This window comes from Triturus cristatus, chromosome 1_1, assembly GCF_964204655.1.
Source record: "Triturus cristatus chromosome 1_1, aTriCri1.1, whole genome shotgun sequence".
In the NCBI taxonomy this organism is placed as follows: Eukaryota; Metazoa; Chordata; class Amphibia; order Caudata; family Salamandridae; genus Triturus; species Triturus cristatus.
The window spans coordinates 1,273,453,986-1,273,470,159 of record NC_140579.1 but is presented as its reverse complement, the minus strand read 5'-3'; the positions used below and the strand labels follow the sequence as shown (position 1 = coordinate 1,273,470,159).

At 48.2% G+C, this 16,174-nt stretch overlaps 1 protein-coding gene across 2 annotated transcripts in view; it reads right to left on the bottom strand.

Annotated features, from left to right (window-relative positions):
- LOC146871945 (ATP-dependent RNA helicase DDX42-like) overlaps positions 1-16,174 on the bottom strand; it is an 865,800-nt gene that overhangs the window by 280,736 nt on the left and 568,890 nt on the right. The gene's annotated exons all lie outside the window — the stretch shown is intronic.

The following is a 16,174-nucleotide window of genomic DNA, read 5'->3' as shown; positions in this document are numbered from 1 at the left end:
CCCTCGACGTCAAGCATCGCCCTCGACGTCAAGCATCGCCCTCGACGTCAAGCATCGCCCTCGACGTCAAGCATCGCCCTCGACGTCAAGCATCACCTCGACGTCAAGCATCACCTCGACGTCAAGCATCACCTCGACGTCAAGCATCACCTCGACGTCAAGCATCACCTCGACGTCAAGCATCACCTCGACGTCAAGCATCACCTCGACGTCAAGCATCACCTCGACGTCAAGCATCACCTCGACGTCAAGCATCACCTCGACGTCAAGCATCACCTCGACGTCAAGCATCACCTCGACGTCAAGCATCACCTCGACGTCAAGCATCACCTCGACGTCGAGGTCTACTCCTTGACGTGGGCTTTTTCTTGGGTCGACGGAGAGCATTTGGTGTCATACCTGCTCTCGACGTCACCGTCCTCGATGCTGACCGGAATCGCGTCGTTTTACAGTCGCGTTCCTACTGGGGAAAGCCCCCGTGGCCACAGCATGGGACGTGGTAGAGGACCTACCCTATCCTTACCCAGAGGCTGAAGAAGATGCCTAGACAGGTGTCAAAGACATAAGACACAGGCAAGCACAGAAGACAAACTCTGTGAGCTTCAGCTTTGGCCTCCATTTCCTACCGCAGTCAAAGCACTTGTCAGATTGTATAGAGACAAGAAAACTGCAGAAATTCTGCCAAAAAACCACAGCTGAATGTAGATAAAGGCCAAAGACGTCGAGTTAAACTTCAAATTCCAGAGAAAAAAAAATCACTAAAAATGAATAAAAGCTCAAAAAATGAAGAGCTAATGCTCCAGGGTACTGCTAGCAGGAGCCGGAAAAAAGAACTGAAAGTAGAAGGGACCTGCTGTGCATTCTGGGATACTGGAAAAGTTCTGGAAAGTTTTCTTAAAGGCACAGTATCCTGTTCTGAGCCACATAATGGCAGCCTATGGGGCTTGTCTGTCCATTCCTTCCTCTCTATCATTCCAGAGGCTGTTGCTGGTGGAGGCAGGTTTTTCTCTGTGGAAAAAGCTGGGCAGGCAGTGCTGTTTGTGGATGTTGGTGGAATTTTCTAGTTTAAGTACTGGACAGTGTAGCCTGTGGATATAGGCTGCATTATCTGTCTTTGAATTCTCTCTTAAGTGTAGCTGCAGGTCTGCATGGCTTGACAACTTAAGAGATTCTTTTTATTGCTCCGGGGTCCGCGCACATGGGCGGGAATATTCACTAGATTATGACTATAACAGAGATACCCCTACTACAGAACTGGAGTTACAGAAAAGAAACTACTCCTTCTGCCACACCTACTACCCAAGGACTTCCCCCCCCACACCCCCCAGACCATTCCACTCTAGTCGGGGGCAGACTCACAAATTTCCTTCATGTCTGGGAGACCATCACCTCAGACAAATGGGTGACCCAAATAATTCGGTCAGGATACTGCCTGGAATTAACATCTACCCCCCAAACATTCCACCCAGGCACGCCCAATGTCACAAGAACATTCCACATTGCTAAAGCAGGAGGTAATCTCCCTCCTACAAAAACAGGCAATAGAACACGTTCCCGTCAATCAACAACATTTCGGGGTTTACTCCCTATATTTTCTAATACCAAAAAGGGACTAGATTATGACTATACACAGAGATCCCCTACTAGAGAACGGGCGTTGTTTGGGTTGCCACTGCCCTTGTTGTTGTTACCCCTGTAGCCGTCTCTTTGGTAACCTTTTGTAAAGGTGGTCTGAGTAGGGTACTTGTACGATGTGGACGCTGTGTCTGAGGAGTAGCCTCTGGATGCACTCCGAAAGGATGAGCGGCGAAAGTAGCGTCTGGGCGGGTGAGACTGTAAGGACCCCATGGATTTTGCTGTATCCGTGTCCTTTTTCATCTTTTCTAAGGCCTCATCCACCTTTGGCCAGAATAGATGTTCCTGGTCAAAGGGATGGTTAAGGATAGAGGCTGGTACTTCTGGTTTAAACCCAGATACCCTTAACCAAGCATGATGACGGAGAAGGACGCTGGTGTTAATGGCCCTGGAGGCTGTGTCTGCTGCGTCTAGGGCACAACATATAGAGGTGTTTTTGATTGTTTTACCCTCTTGAATCAACTTGTTGGCTTTACTTTTATATTGTTCAGGGAGATGTTGCATTATGCTCTCGAATTCATCATAATGAGCCCAGTCATATCTGGCCAGCAGTGCCCGAGTGTTTGCTATACGCTATATATTGGCGGCCTGGGATGCTGTGCGTTTGCCTGAAGCATCTAGCAGTTTTGATTCCTTGTCAGGTGGTGGTGCATCGCCTGACGCTTGTGAGTTTGCCCTTTTACGTGCCGTAGAGACCACTAAGGAATCTAGTGGCGCTGGTCCTCTAATGTAAGAGGGATCTGAGGGAGCAGATTTGTACTTCTTTTCGATCCGTGGGTTAAGGACCTGGCTCAAACTGGGTCTTTAAAAACTTCTGCCGCATGCTTTACCACCCCTTTGAGCATGGGCAGTATGGAGGTGGACCTCTGTGTAGTATCGAATGTGTCTAGTAGGAAATCTTCCTCCACAGGGTCATTATGCATGTCCACCCCATGATAATGTGCTGCTGTTTGCAGAAGATGGTTAAACCCTAGTGAATCTTCAGGTGGAGATGGTCTAGAAGGGTAAATATCGTCTTGTGGGACGTTGGGGATATCTGCTATATGGTAATCGTCCCATGGATCTGGAGATCCTGTAGGGGTGGGGTCTTGTGGCACATCCCCTGTATCATAATATGGGTCCCCATGATCATCATCGTCTGGAGACGGAGTAGGAGAACGATGAGGTGGCGGTGGAGAGGGTGGAAGGGGTGGAGGTGGGGAAGGAGGAGGAGGGGAAGGTATTCTGAATGGAGAGTTAGCAGAGTCCTTCCTCTTTGGAGGTGGAGGCGGAGCAGGCTTCTCCAAATGCCTCTTCTTAGTAGAGAGCATCAAATGTCCAGTTTTTGGATCCTTGGTAAGAGTTTTTTGCAAGGGATCCGGTGTAAATAACTCTGGTGAGGTAATTTGGTCCGTCAGCGCCGAAGGCGTCGTGGCCGATAATTTTTTAGGTTTTTCCGTGCCGGTTTGATGTTTAGAACCCGGCTTGGGACCCTCCGGTCTCTTGGTCGTCGCCGAGATGTGCTTCGGCTTGGAAGTGTCGGTGCCGGTGGCCTTGTGTCGTTTGGTCTGCACCGAAGATGGCATCGGTGCCGAAGGGCTGGGTTTCGACCCCGAGGGTTTCGGTGCGGAGCTTGGTGTCGAGGTGGAGGCTGTCTTCTTTTTCGGTCCCGAAGTGTGTTTCTCGGCACCGCTGGCAGGCTGGCTCGAGCCCGAGCAGCCGGAAGGCTTACTTGGCTTCTTCACCGAGCCCGAAGTTGGGGTGTGTGAAGCAGTCTCTGGTCTTGCCTAGGCCCGGAGGCGAAGGCGTGACCGAAGCCTTTTTGGGTGTCGGCGCGGGTGTGGGAGGGGGTAGATTGGTACTCACGACCCTCTGCGCCGGGGTGATGTCCTCCACATCTGACTCGTCGGCCTCGGAAGCGCTGACAAGGTCCTCTTTGGTACGATGATGTTCCGGATCGTCGATGTCGTCTCCGAAGATGTCGACTGGAATGGACGTCAAGGAGTGTGCCATGTTCCTTCTGGCTCTTCGGTCCCGAATAGTCTTTTTGGATCGGTAAGACTTACAGGCTGGACAGTCTCGAGCCTTGTTTTCCGGGGAGAGGCAAAGGTTGCATACCTCATGAAGATCGGTGTGGGGAAATTTGGACCCACATTGAGGGCACTTTTTAAATGGAGTTCTTTCCATGAGCCGGGACCGGAGCCTGGGTAGGCCCGAAGGCCGCCGTCGACGACTGGAACCGAAGGTTTGTGTCGATGAGAAGGCGCGTTGATTAACGAGATCGTGATCGAAAACAATACAGCGATTGGGGTGAGGATTGCGCGTCAATCGTCGAACTGGAAGCTGTTCGGAACCGGAGTGCGAAGATCACATCCGAGCCCGATGGCGGAAAAAAAGAAATCTGAGGATGGAGCCGAAGCCCATGCGCAATACGATCCAAAGGAGGAGTCACCGACCTCGTGACTTTCAAAGACTTTCCAAGAGGAAAAACAAACTGCAAACATCCGGGCCCAACACCATATGGCGATCTATGCAAAAGTGTGTAATCTGCAGCTCAAATGCCTCGAACAGTATGTTCTCGTTACTTTTGTAATCCAGGGCTGGGCTCCTAGGGTCAGTACTGGGACCTCTATCTAAAACAGCTAAGTAATTACGTATTCACAGTTGGTACGATTTTTAAAGAATATTTGTAGTTTGCAAAAATCGACACTTAGAAGCAATTTCACAGAAAAAAAGTCACTGGTTTCCTATGGGAGAAAATTGAGTTAGTGGTAAGTACGTTCAGAAGTACTTTTCAGGGTCAGTGCTGGGCACCAAGATCCAGCACTGGGATCTCTACTAATAGCAGGTGAGTATTTCCGTTTTCGTTACTCGGTTGATTTTAGATGAATATTTTAAGTTTTAGAAACTCCACACTTAGAAGAAATTTCAGAAGAAACCAGTCAATGTTACCCTATGGAAGAAAATTGGGTTATCGGCTTTTGGGTAAGTACTCGACTGGCAGAGTTAAGGTTCTGGGCACAGACTCAGGGGTCTCCCAGGGTCAGGGTGGTACAGTTGTTACACCCTCAGTGGCACTGGGGCGGCCGGGTGCAGAGTGAGTTAGGCCCAATGTTATCCTATGGGAGGCAGAGGGGCCTTGGTTGGTGGCTGCTGACTAGCAGGCCACGTGGCTGAGGGAGCTGGGCTCTTGGTCACTTGCTCAGGGCAAATGGGGAAGTAGGTAGGAGTAGAAGTTACACTGCCAGGGCCACTCGGGCGGCTGGGTGCAGGGTGCTTTTGTGCCCTCGGGCGCTCAATGGATTTCAATGGGAAAGCTTCAGGATGAACAAAGGCTGCAAGCTGAGGGACGAAGATTCTTCAGGTGCCACCACCACTTCGAGAGGTAAGCTGGATAGTTGGAGGATAGGTAGGTACCCAGGAGTTGGGCACAGGGGGCCGCAGGGCGCCGGGTGCAGGGGTGCCTTTTGGTGTTGGGAAATCTTACCCTCCGTTTATCGCGGTTGGGGGGAGGGTCCCTGGTTCTGAGGCCGGATTCGGGGTCACAGTTGTCGGGGGGACGTCCTCGGGGTCCTTGTCCACTCCGGCACAGGCCAGGCTTGGCAGGTGCAGAGTGTGCAGGGTTCACGGTTCCGGGCTGATGCCAGGGGTTAGAAACTTGCTTTGAGCAGAGCCACTGCTCATGGGAGTCCCAGATGCTCAGAGTCACAAGGTAGCCAGGTCCTCCGGGGTTTGTGAGGTTGCTGGTCACAAGAGGTGCCGGGATTTAGCAGGAACAGGTTCGAGGGTCGACAGGCCGGTAGGGCTGGGGCCAAAGCAGTTGGTGTCTTCCTCTTCTTAGCAGCTGCACGGAAGGTCTTCTTTCTTCTTGCTCTTCTTTGCTTTTTCGGAATCTGAAGAAGGAAGGTTCAGGGTGCCTCTAAATACTAGATTTATGGGTGTTACAGGTAGGTAACCAATGGGTCCCTGCCCTGGGGTGGGTACACCCCCTATCCTGCCACGCTCCTGTGGGAGGGGGGCAGGTGCCTAGTCCTGATTGGGCAGGGCTTCCCATCTTCAAGATGGCGAGCGCCCGGAGATGTGCTTCACCTCGCCTCCCCCACCTGCGGGGTGGGGTTGGCAGGCTGGAACATCCCCGGTCCTTACTTGGGGTTTCCGGCCAGTCTTCCCGCCAGAGTGGGGGTCAGAACCGGTGGGGGCCAGTTTACTGGGTACAGCAAGTGGCCTGGAGAAGCTCACAAAGGCGGCATGCCTTTGAAACTTCCCCCTGCCCATCCTGGGGGGAGGAGACCTAGCACCTTGCCCAGGATGTGCATTGTTGCAGGCCCAGGAGAGCGGGGGCTCTCCACCCAGGGGTCCAGCAACATGTCTGTTGTGTGGCAGCCTAGGGAGCCTTCCAGACCAGACGTGGATTGTAGGTTAGGTTTCAGGGGGCATCTCTAAGATACCCTCTGTAGTGCTTTGTACATTAAATCCCACACTGGCATCAGTGCGGGTTTAATGTGCTGAGAAGTTTGATACCAAACTTCTCAGTCTTCAGTGTTGCCATTATGGTGCTGTGGAGTTGGTATTTGACGGGCTCCCAGCACCATATACTCTTAAATGGCAGCACTGCACTTACAGTGCCCAGGAATGGACCTGGGTACTGTAGGGGCACAAGGCTCACGCTCCAGTGCCCACACCACTGGCATAGGGCACCCAGCTAGAGGGGTGGCTGATGTATGCCAGGGCAGTGTAGGTTGTGGGCATGGCACACAGGGATGTGTGCCATGTAGACTCTTTGTTTTGTCTTGTACCCAGACACTCAGCCTGCAAGGGCAGTGTGGTTGTGTTGGGGTACAGGGCCTCCAAGGGTGGCACAATGAGTGCTGCAGCCCTTAGAGGCCTTCCCTGGTCACAAGGCCCTGGGTACCTAGGGTACCATTTACCAGGGGCTGAAATGGGGCCAGGGTTTGCCAATTTGGGATTTTAGGTTTTAGGGAAGGAACATAGGCCCTGTGCACCTGATTGGCAGGAGTCCAGGGCACACTCAGTCAAAGTACATTCAGCAATTCAGCAAAAAGTGGGGGCATACCATGCAAGAAAGATTGACACTTTCTCACAGTGGGTTCTCCGGGATTTTGTAAAAATTTGGGTGGAGCTATGAGGGATGACATATCCATACTGCTGATTTTCCTTAGCTATTCAGTGGAAATAAGCAGGTGAAATGATGAACAGTGATAATAAGTCACTTTTCCTAGCTGTAGAGTGAAAATATCAAGGTGAAACTACAGTAATAATAATAATCACTGGTGTAGAGAGTAGAGTTATCTGAAACAACGAAAAAATAAACTAACACAATTAATGTAGTCATCGTTGTCTATTTGATTGCAGCCTTACTCTACAAATTGCTCCCGATGAGTGCAGACTCCTTTTCCTTCTTATAAAATAGTTCAGTTTGTGCCCGGAAATAATACTGTCTTGGCTTGTCGGTTCCGCTTCAGACTTCGCAATGTAACATTTCTGCTGGGTTGTCACAGCAACTGCACGCGGTTTCTAACCAGCGTCATTCATGTTGGTCGTCACACGCAGCGTTGTTTCCACATCACATGGCACGCTTGTGACGTGCAGAGACTCCGTAATTCAATGGGTGAACGCGCGCCTACTTATGATGATGCACAGGGAGAAGAACGGGTAGAGGCAAGCGCGAGCAGTGGCCGATGAATCAACCTCAAACAATAACAACTTGCCAGTAAGTCCAACCTCGAAGATGAAAGGTATGGCTAGAATAGTTCAGATTACGGCATCACGACAAACTTGGGGCTAAGCACGCAATAAAATTATTGTATGTCTGTACGCCATAAGAGGGGGTAAGGGAAGGAAAATGCTACTTACCAGTATGCATCTGGTCTTGCCATGTAGAGCAGCAGAGTTGTACACTATGCATAGATCGCCATCTGGTGTTGGGCTCGGAGGCCTGCATGTTGTTTTTGTCTTCGAAAAAGTATGGCAGTCACGAGACCGGTGACGACTCCTTCGGTGGACAATGCGCATGGGCATCGGCTCCATCATTAGATTGTTTTTGCCACTTAGGGTTAGATGGAGTAGTAAGAAGTAGAAAGATGTACATGAGTGATGTATCTAAATAGGATAATACTGGAACAGATAGAGGTATCTGGGGAGGCGAGTGGGCATGTACAACTCTGCAGCTCTACATGCCAAGAACAGATATGAGCATATGAGCTGCAGATTGAACACTATGCATAGACTATACAGCAGTATCCTCCTTAGCGGTGGCTACCTGTATCTGTTGCAGTAGTTTGAAATAGTGTTTTTAATACAGCCTGGCCCACACTACCTTGTTGTTTTGCCTGCACATCTACACAATAGTGTTTTGTGAAGGTGTGTGGTGTGGCCCAAGTTGCTGCCTTACATATGTCATCTAGGGGAATGTTCCCTAAGAATGCCATAGAAGCCCCTAGTTTGCGCATAGAATGAGCTCTAGGGGGAATGGTTAATGTTCATTTGGCTTTAAGGTAGCATTTTTGTATGCATTTTACAATCCACCTTGCAATTCCGGTTTTGGATATAGGATTGCCCTTCTGAGGTGGGGAGAAAGCTACGAAAAGTTGTTTGGTTTTCTTAAAGGATTTTGTTCCTTCAATGTTGTAAAATATAGCTCTTTTGACATAAGGTGTGTAGAGCTATTTCTGCTATTGAGTCTGGTTGAGGGAAGAATACTGGTAGTTCAACAGACTGATGCAGATGAAAGGCAGATACTACTTTGGGCAAAAATGTTGGGTTTGTTCGAAGAACCACTCTGTTATAATGGATCTGTAAAAATGGTTCTTGTATGGTTAATGCCTGGAGTTCACTCACTCTTCAGAGAGTTGTGATTGCGACTAAAAAAGCTACTCTCCAAGTGAGGAACTGTAGTTCACATTTGTGGAGAGGTTCAAAAGGAGGACCCATTAGTCTGGTGAGGACTACATTGAGATACCACACCGGAGAGGGTGGAGCGCTTGGTGGAATTATTCTTTTAAGCCCTTCCATAAAAGCTTTGATAGCGGGAACCCTAAATGAAGACAAATGTCTGTTTTGTAGGTAGGCTGCTATGGCAGCTAGATGTAACATTATGGATGTATACGCTAGGTTACAATGCTGTAGATGCAAGAGGTAACAGATGATGTTTTGAATGGAAGTATCTAGCTGGTTGATTTTGTTGTGTGAGCAATAAAATGACGAACCTCTTCCATTTTGCCGCATAGCATGCCCTTGTGGTAGGGTGTCTAGCTTCTTTGATAATGTTCATACAGTCTGGCAGGAGATTAAGGTAGCTGAACTCTAGGATTTTAGGAGCCAGATCGCAAGGTTGAGCTGATTGGGATCTGGGTGTCTTATCTCTCCATGGTTCTGAGTGAGAAGCTTGGGTGAGAGGAAGTTTTTGATGTGGTACTACTGATAGTTCAAGCAGAGTTGTGAACCATGGTTGCCTTGCCCATGTTGGAGCAACTAGGATCATTGTGAAGGAATGTTGTTGGGAGTTTCGTCACTAGTAATGGAATGAGTGGGAGAGGCGGAATTTGCCTGACCAATTCATCCATAGCGCATTGCCTTTGGAGAATGGGTGTGGATACCTGGATGCGAAGCTTGGACATTTTGCGTTTGGGTGTGTGGCAAATAGATCTATATCTGGGTGTCCCCACATGTGAAAGAATGGAAGAAGAACTTGAGGATGAAGTTCCCATTCGTGGGTGTGTTTGACGGATGAGCAGATCCGCAACCTGGTTGTGTACCCCTGGTATGTGTTCTGCCAGGAGGTATATCTTCCTGGGAATGGCCCATCTCCAGATGCTCTGCACCAGGTGGGATAACTGGAGAGAGTGTGTCCCCCCCCCCTTGCTTTTGTATGTAATACATTGCTGTAATGTTGTTTGTACGGATTAGGACAGCTTTCCCTAGCAGTTGCGGTTGAAAAGACTTCAACGCTAGAGAGATTGCTAACAGGTAGTTGACGTGAAATTGTTTTAGTTGGGGGGGGGGTCCATATCCCTTGATCTGTATGGGTTAGAAGATGTGCTCCCCAGCCGGTGAGCGATGCATCTGTTAGCACTATCTGTGGGACTGGCTCGAGGAACGACCACCCTTTGGAAAGGTTTTTTGTTGTCCACCACTGCAGAGAGCGATGGGTGCGGTTGTCCACCAACGCCAGATCTGTTAGCTGACCTTGAGCCTGGTTCCACTGACGTACTAGACACTGTTGTAATGGATGCATTTGCAGTCTTGCATGAGGAACAAGAAAAATGCAGGAGGCGGCCATCATTCCTATTAGTTGCATGAACACTCTTGCTGGTAGTGAGTGTTGTGGCTGAAATCTTTGAACTAGCGTTTGTATAGCACTTATCCTGACTGGATTGGGATATGCTAGGGCTGTGGAAGTATTTACGGTAGCTCCTAGATATTGTTGTGTTGTGGAAGGTTGGAGATGGGATTTGCCTAGATTTATTGTGAATCCCAGAATGTGAAGCAATTGTATTGTAAAGAGTGTGTGTTAATCACAGCTGTTGTGGGAGCTTGCTTTTATGAGCCAATCGTCTAGATAAGGGAAGACATGAATTTGTTGTCTTCTCAGATGGGCTGCAACCACTGCGAGGCACTTGGTGAAAACTCTGGGCGCTGTGGTAACTCCGAATGGGAGAACCTTGAACTGGTAGTGTTGACCATCTACCTGAAGTATTTCCTGTGAGCTGGGTGAATGGGAATGTGGAAGTAGGCATTCTTTAGATCTAGAGTGGAGAGAAAGTCGCCTTGAGGTAGTAGTGGAAGCACTTGTTGTAAAGTGACTATGTGGAAGTGGTCTGATTGAATGTAAAAGTTGAGCACTCTGAGGTCCAGTATTGGCCTGAGAGAGCCGTCCTTTTTTGGATTAGAAAATAGATGGAATAGACCCCTGTGCCCTGATGAGGCACAGGAACCAGCTCTATTGCATGTTTTTGTAACATTGCTAAGACCTCTTGTTTGAGGAGCGTTAGGTGTTCTGATGACATTGGACGCTGTTTTGGAGGAATGTTGGGAGGCGTATAAGTGAGTTCCAGGCATTAACCATACTGGATAATCTGTCTTACCCACTTGTCTGTTGTGATGGAATTCCAGACAGGCAGGAACTGTGAGAGGCGTCCCCCGACAGGAGTGGGATGATCGGGCGAAGAGCAGGGAAGTCACTGTTAGTTATTAGGGGAGTTGCGGGTGTTGTTACCCCTGCCTCTACCCTTGTTGTTCCCTCCTCTATTGTATCCCCTGGAAAAGGAGCTCTGGTTGGGGCTTTTATAGGATGGGGACGGGTGTTCTGACTTATTTGTCTTGGAACCTGCTCTATAGAAAGAGCGACGAAAATAACCTCTTGCAGATGGTAACTGTAAGGCTCCCATAGACTTTGCGGTCTCCGTGTCTTTTTTAATTTTTTCTAAAGATGAGTCTACTGCAGGGCTAAATAGGTGCTCCTGATCAAAAGGATGATTAAAGATGGTATTTTGTACCTCTTGTTTAAATCCAGATACCCTGAGCCAGGTGTGTCTGCGTAGCAAAACACTGGTGTTTATTGCACGGGACGCGGTGTCTGCTGCATCGAGCGCGCATTTGATGGATGTATTGGTTATCAGTTTGCCTTCCTGTATAAGGTCACTAGCTTTGTCCTTATATTCCTGATGTAGATGTTGAATGAGCTTTTCTAGCTTATCATAGTGGGCCCTATCGTATCTTGCTAGAAGGGCTTGTGTGTTTGCTATCCTCCATGAGTTTGCAGCTTGAGACGCAATACGTTTACCAGACGCGTCTAATAATTTAGATTCCTTATCAGGAGGTGGTGTGTCACCTGACCCCTGAGAGTTTGCCCTCTTGCATGCATTGGCTACAACCAGCTAATCTAATGGAAGTTGGCCCTTGATGTATATAGGGTCAGTGGGAGCTGCTTTGTATTTCTTATCTACTCTGGGGTTAAGAACCCTAGCTCTAACCGGGTCTTTGAACACCTCAGGAGCGTGTATAAGAAGGCCTTTTAACATGGGTAAGACGCGAGTAGATTTGTGGTTGGTCAAAAGTCTCCAGTAGAAAATCCTCTTCTACAGGATCTGAATGTAGTTTGACCTTATGGTATGTGGCGGCCCTATTGATGAGCTGGGCAAAACCCACATTGTCATCTGGCGGAGATGGTTTTGAGGGGTAGAAATCCGGATCATTGGTTAGATCAGGATCAGTATTGTAATCATGCCATGGGTCTGGATCCTGTGCTGGATCATCAGGATCTTCAGAGTCTAATGGTACTACATCCTCATCTTCTTGCCCATCCTCATGTGAATCATCACTATCCTCTGGTTGTGGAGTGTGTGCTGGTGAAATGAGCAAATTAGGGTTAACTGGTGGTGGAGGTGAAGGTGGTGGTGAGGTATTAGTAGCTATGTGTAATTTCTTTGGAGGAACTGGAGCATGTGGCAAATGTTCCGGTTTCCTCTTCGTAGGTAGCTTGGTGACTATTTGACCAGTCTTCAGGTGAATAAAGTTGGTAGTTTGTCTTGGATCGGGAAAGAAAAGCTCTTCTGGATCGATAGGTTTCTTCGGCGTCGAAGATTTCTCCTTGGAAACTGTTTTTGAACGTTTTTCGACAGTGTCCGGTACAGAAGCTTTCCCTGGTTCCAAGGCCTTCGGCGCGGGTTGTTTCGGCTCTGGAGGCGTTTGTTTAGGAGGCTTATTTATAGGAGTTTTGTCCTTTAATGTTCTTGGCTCTGATGTTATCAGTGCCGAGGTCTTTTCTGTGTGCTTCGGACTGAGGTTTTTATCCGGCTGCTTCGGTGCCGATGCCTTATCCGGTGCCGAGGGATCTTTTGCGGATTTCGGTGCCGAATGTTTTTCCGGTGCCGGTGGACGGTACGGCAACTTGTACGACTGAGCTTTCGGTGCTGAAGATTTTGTATTAGGGTCCACCGCTTGAAGACCAACTTACAAGGACTAAACGATGATATTCCTTGGTTAAGCGTTTAACTGAGTATTCGCTTGCCAATACATACAGACATGCCATTAGAATAAACATTCTTTTATTCCTATTTTTTGCCATATGTCGACAAAGGCATTGCCAGTATTGAGAGGTGCGAATACCTATACTAACCACGCTCTTGTTCTCTAAAGTTAATACTGCCTTTATGTCTTTTTATCCACACTTGAGATGAACTTCACTTGAAACACGTGGGAATGCAACATCAATCCCCATATCATTTAAGTTTTTCCTAAGAGACCGCTAGTCCTTTTTCCATCACACTTGTTTTCAGCATTTAAGCCCGCCTCCTGGGAACGTCCCGTAAACAGGAAATCAGTGTCAGCACAAGTCGTGACTGCACCAGAGCTGCGGTACGAGGATCACCTTGGAAGACACGTAATGTTATCGAGCACCTTGTTATGCCCTACATTGTTTTGTCATTTTCTTTCAACAGCAATATCGCTGCCTTTTCTGCCCTACGGAGTTCTAAATCGGACCCCCGAGGTATTTCACAACTTGCGCATGCGCAGTACAGCGACTTTGTGTTTACCGCATTTACTTTCCGCTCTCGGCCGATTGACCATTGCTACTGTTCTATGGCTCGATGTTTGCATATAACTCTTATGGTATACTGGCACTGCACAGAGATGACGTCCTGGACATAACCTCACGATCATCTATAGGCCACACTGAACTTTGCTCACGAATACTAATCTTGCTATAATATGTGTGCTACGGTTTTTTTGCTAATGATTTGTGGCTCATTGTACGCATTTAACCCTAGTTTCTGACATGACTAGAGGTCTCTACCTCTTTATTTACAGCAGTATGCCACATTGATATCGAACGGCGACAGCTTTCCCTTCACATATATTTACGCTTTATGACGCCCTAGGCGTATACTCATGGTCATTTAACGACTAATTTCACAACATTAAATGTGTTCTCACCATGTTTCTACTAATACTTTTAATTGTGCTAATTTTTAAACCACGTCTACCATATAGACGGTTCGAATCTCCACTTGCATATGAAAGGTGTACACCGTTTTGTATCTAAAGATTTGCCATCTATAATTGCTTTTGTATTATGATTGCAGCTAGACACCGATCAAAACGATACTAACTAAGGACATATGTGTCTACCTTTCCTCCTCCCTCACGATACATAGGTATTAACCCTACAGAAGTCCAAGCGATTAACTTAGGAACTTCCCACAGATATTGGATATTATCCATTTTCTCTTCACCCGAGGTCCTGAAGAAAGCCCCCCGACCCCTCTTGGGCACTCTAGGGGCTGAAACATGTCGACCGATCACTCAGACTTTTAACTGCAGCGGACACATTACCCCTCCTTTCTGCAACTAATTGTTTTTTTAACTTTTTCCCTGCGCCTAACAGAATAAAATTGTAAACAGGTAGTCAGAGGAATTTTTTAACTTATCACAATCACCTAAACACCTGAGCACTCCTCACATTTTTTGAATCCCTTTTTTTCCCTGATCACTACTGGAACGACCAGTGGTTCACCTCCGGGTTGGAGGAAGCATGGGAAAAACCCAATGATGATGCTGTCACGTATCTAAACATCAAGGCGGACAACCAAGATATACCGCCCACGAACTAAATTACGTGATTGAGGGTTTTTTACCAATATCGGCAACCACTTTCCGAACCCTGGTGCCAGCGACAAGTGATCCATTCCTTTTTGATTATTAGTACTTTGCTGGAACCCGAATGGATCACAGCCTCTTCTTCTTCCCTTCCCCTGATTGTTACATACAGATTTTGTATTATCGCCTGCTTTTATCCCGAGCCCACTTACCTGCACCATAATATACCGAAAACCACCGCTGTTGGGCAGGCCCTTTTCCCGGTGCTTCTGAATCCTTGGCGGACATACTAGGTGTACACAGGGACGCCTGCCGGCGCCATCTTGGAGGTCGGACATTCTAGTCGTCACAAGGACGCTAGACGTCTACATAAGGGGGGTAAATTAGGCGGAGAGCCCTGCTAGCTGACACAGAGCGTCCAGAGTGCGCTGAGACATTTGTTGTTTGTTCTTGCCGCCTACTTCTGGCATTTTTAAAATATCCCGTTTTTTATCTTGGTTATATTTAATTTTGTATTATCCCCTGCTTTTATCCCGAGCCCACTTACCTGCACCATAATATACCGAAAAACACCGCTGTTGGGCGGGCCCTTTTCCCGGTGCTTCTGAAACCTTGGCGGACATACTAGGTGTACACAGGGACGCCTGCCGGTGCCATCTTGGAGGTCGGACGTTCTAGTCGTCACAAGGACGCTAGACGGCCACATAAGGGGGGTAAATTAGGCGGAGAGCCCTGCTAGCTGACACAGAGCGTCCAGAGCGCGCTGCGTAATTTGTTGTTTGTTCTTGCCGCCTACTTCTGGCATTTTTAAAATATCCACTTTTTTATCTTAGTTATATTTAATTTTGTATTATCCCCTGCTTTTATCCCGAGCCCACTTACCTGCACCATAATATACCAAAAACCACCGCTGTTGGGCGGGCCCTTTTCCCGGTGCTTCTGAAACCTTGGCGGACATACTAGGTGTACACAGGGACGCCTGCCGGCGCCATCTTGGAGGTCGGACGTTCTAGTCGTCACAAGGACGCTAGACGTACACATAAGGGGGTCATGCTGACGCGCAGCGGGGACGCCGGATTTCCGCCGGAGCTACGCCTGAGTTCAGCCCGTCTGCGCCCATCCGCGCTGAGGACGGGCTGGGCACAGAGGATTTGCATTCTTCTACTCAGGTAACATGTTTGTACTCCTTCCAGGAGATGATTGCTTTAAAGCCGTCTCTATTAGCCTGTCACAACAGCTTTTCGCCTGAGGGCATTCTACGTTCTTCTGTATGCCATACTTGCAGCAGTGTTCCATCGCCCTCTTGCTCCCTTAACTGGATAACACAAACCTCTTCTGTTTCACCGAACCATACCCAACTTAGAAAGGGTTTTCTAGTCAATGCTAGGTCACTCATTAAAAATAATGTTGCCTTTCACGATTTTGTGACTGCCAGGAAACCCTCCTGGGTGTTTGTGACAGAAACCTGGGCCTCAGACTCGTCTGGTCATGATCTATTGATGGAGATTCCTGAAGGCTATGCGTTGCATAGACTTGACAGAACTAGACGTAGGGGGGGGCGGGCTGGCAATTCTTTATAAAGCTTCCTTTGCCTGTAGTATTAAAGCCCTGTCTGAGCCTTCGGACTCCTTTGAGGCTATGTACTTTTCTATTTCCTGTTCCCCTTCGGTATCCTTTACAGGCATCCTTATTTATAGACCTCCTGAACCCAGATCCAACTTCAGCTGTGAGCTCTTTAGAATTTTGGAACCCTATTTTGGTAAACTCCATCTTACCATACTAGGGGACTTAAATTTTCATCTGGATGACCTGGGTCTAAAGATACGCTTCCCTTGGTGGACTCGCTGGACGCGTGTGGCTTTACTCAATTGGTGAACAGCCCAACCCATCGGGCTGGCCATATACTAGACGGGGTGTTTACTAACGACCCGAGACTCTCGCT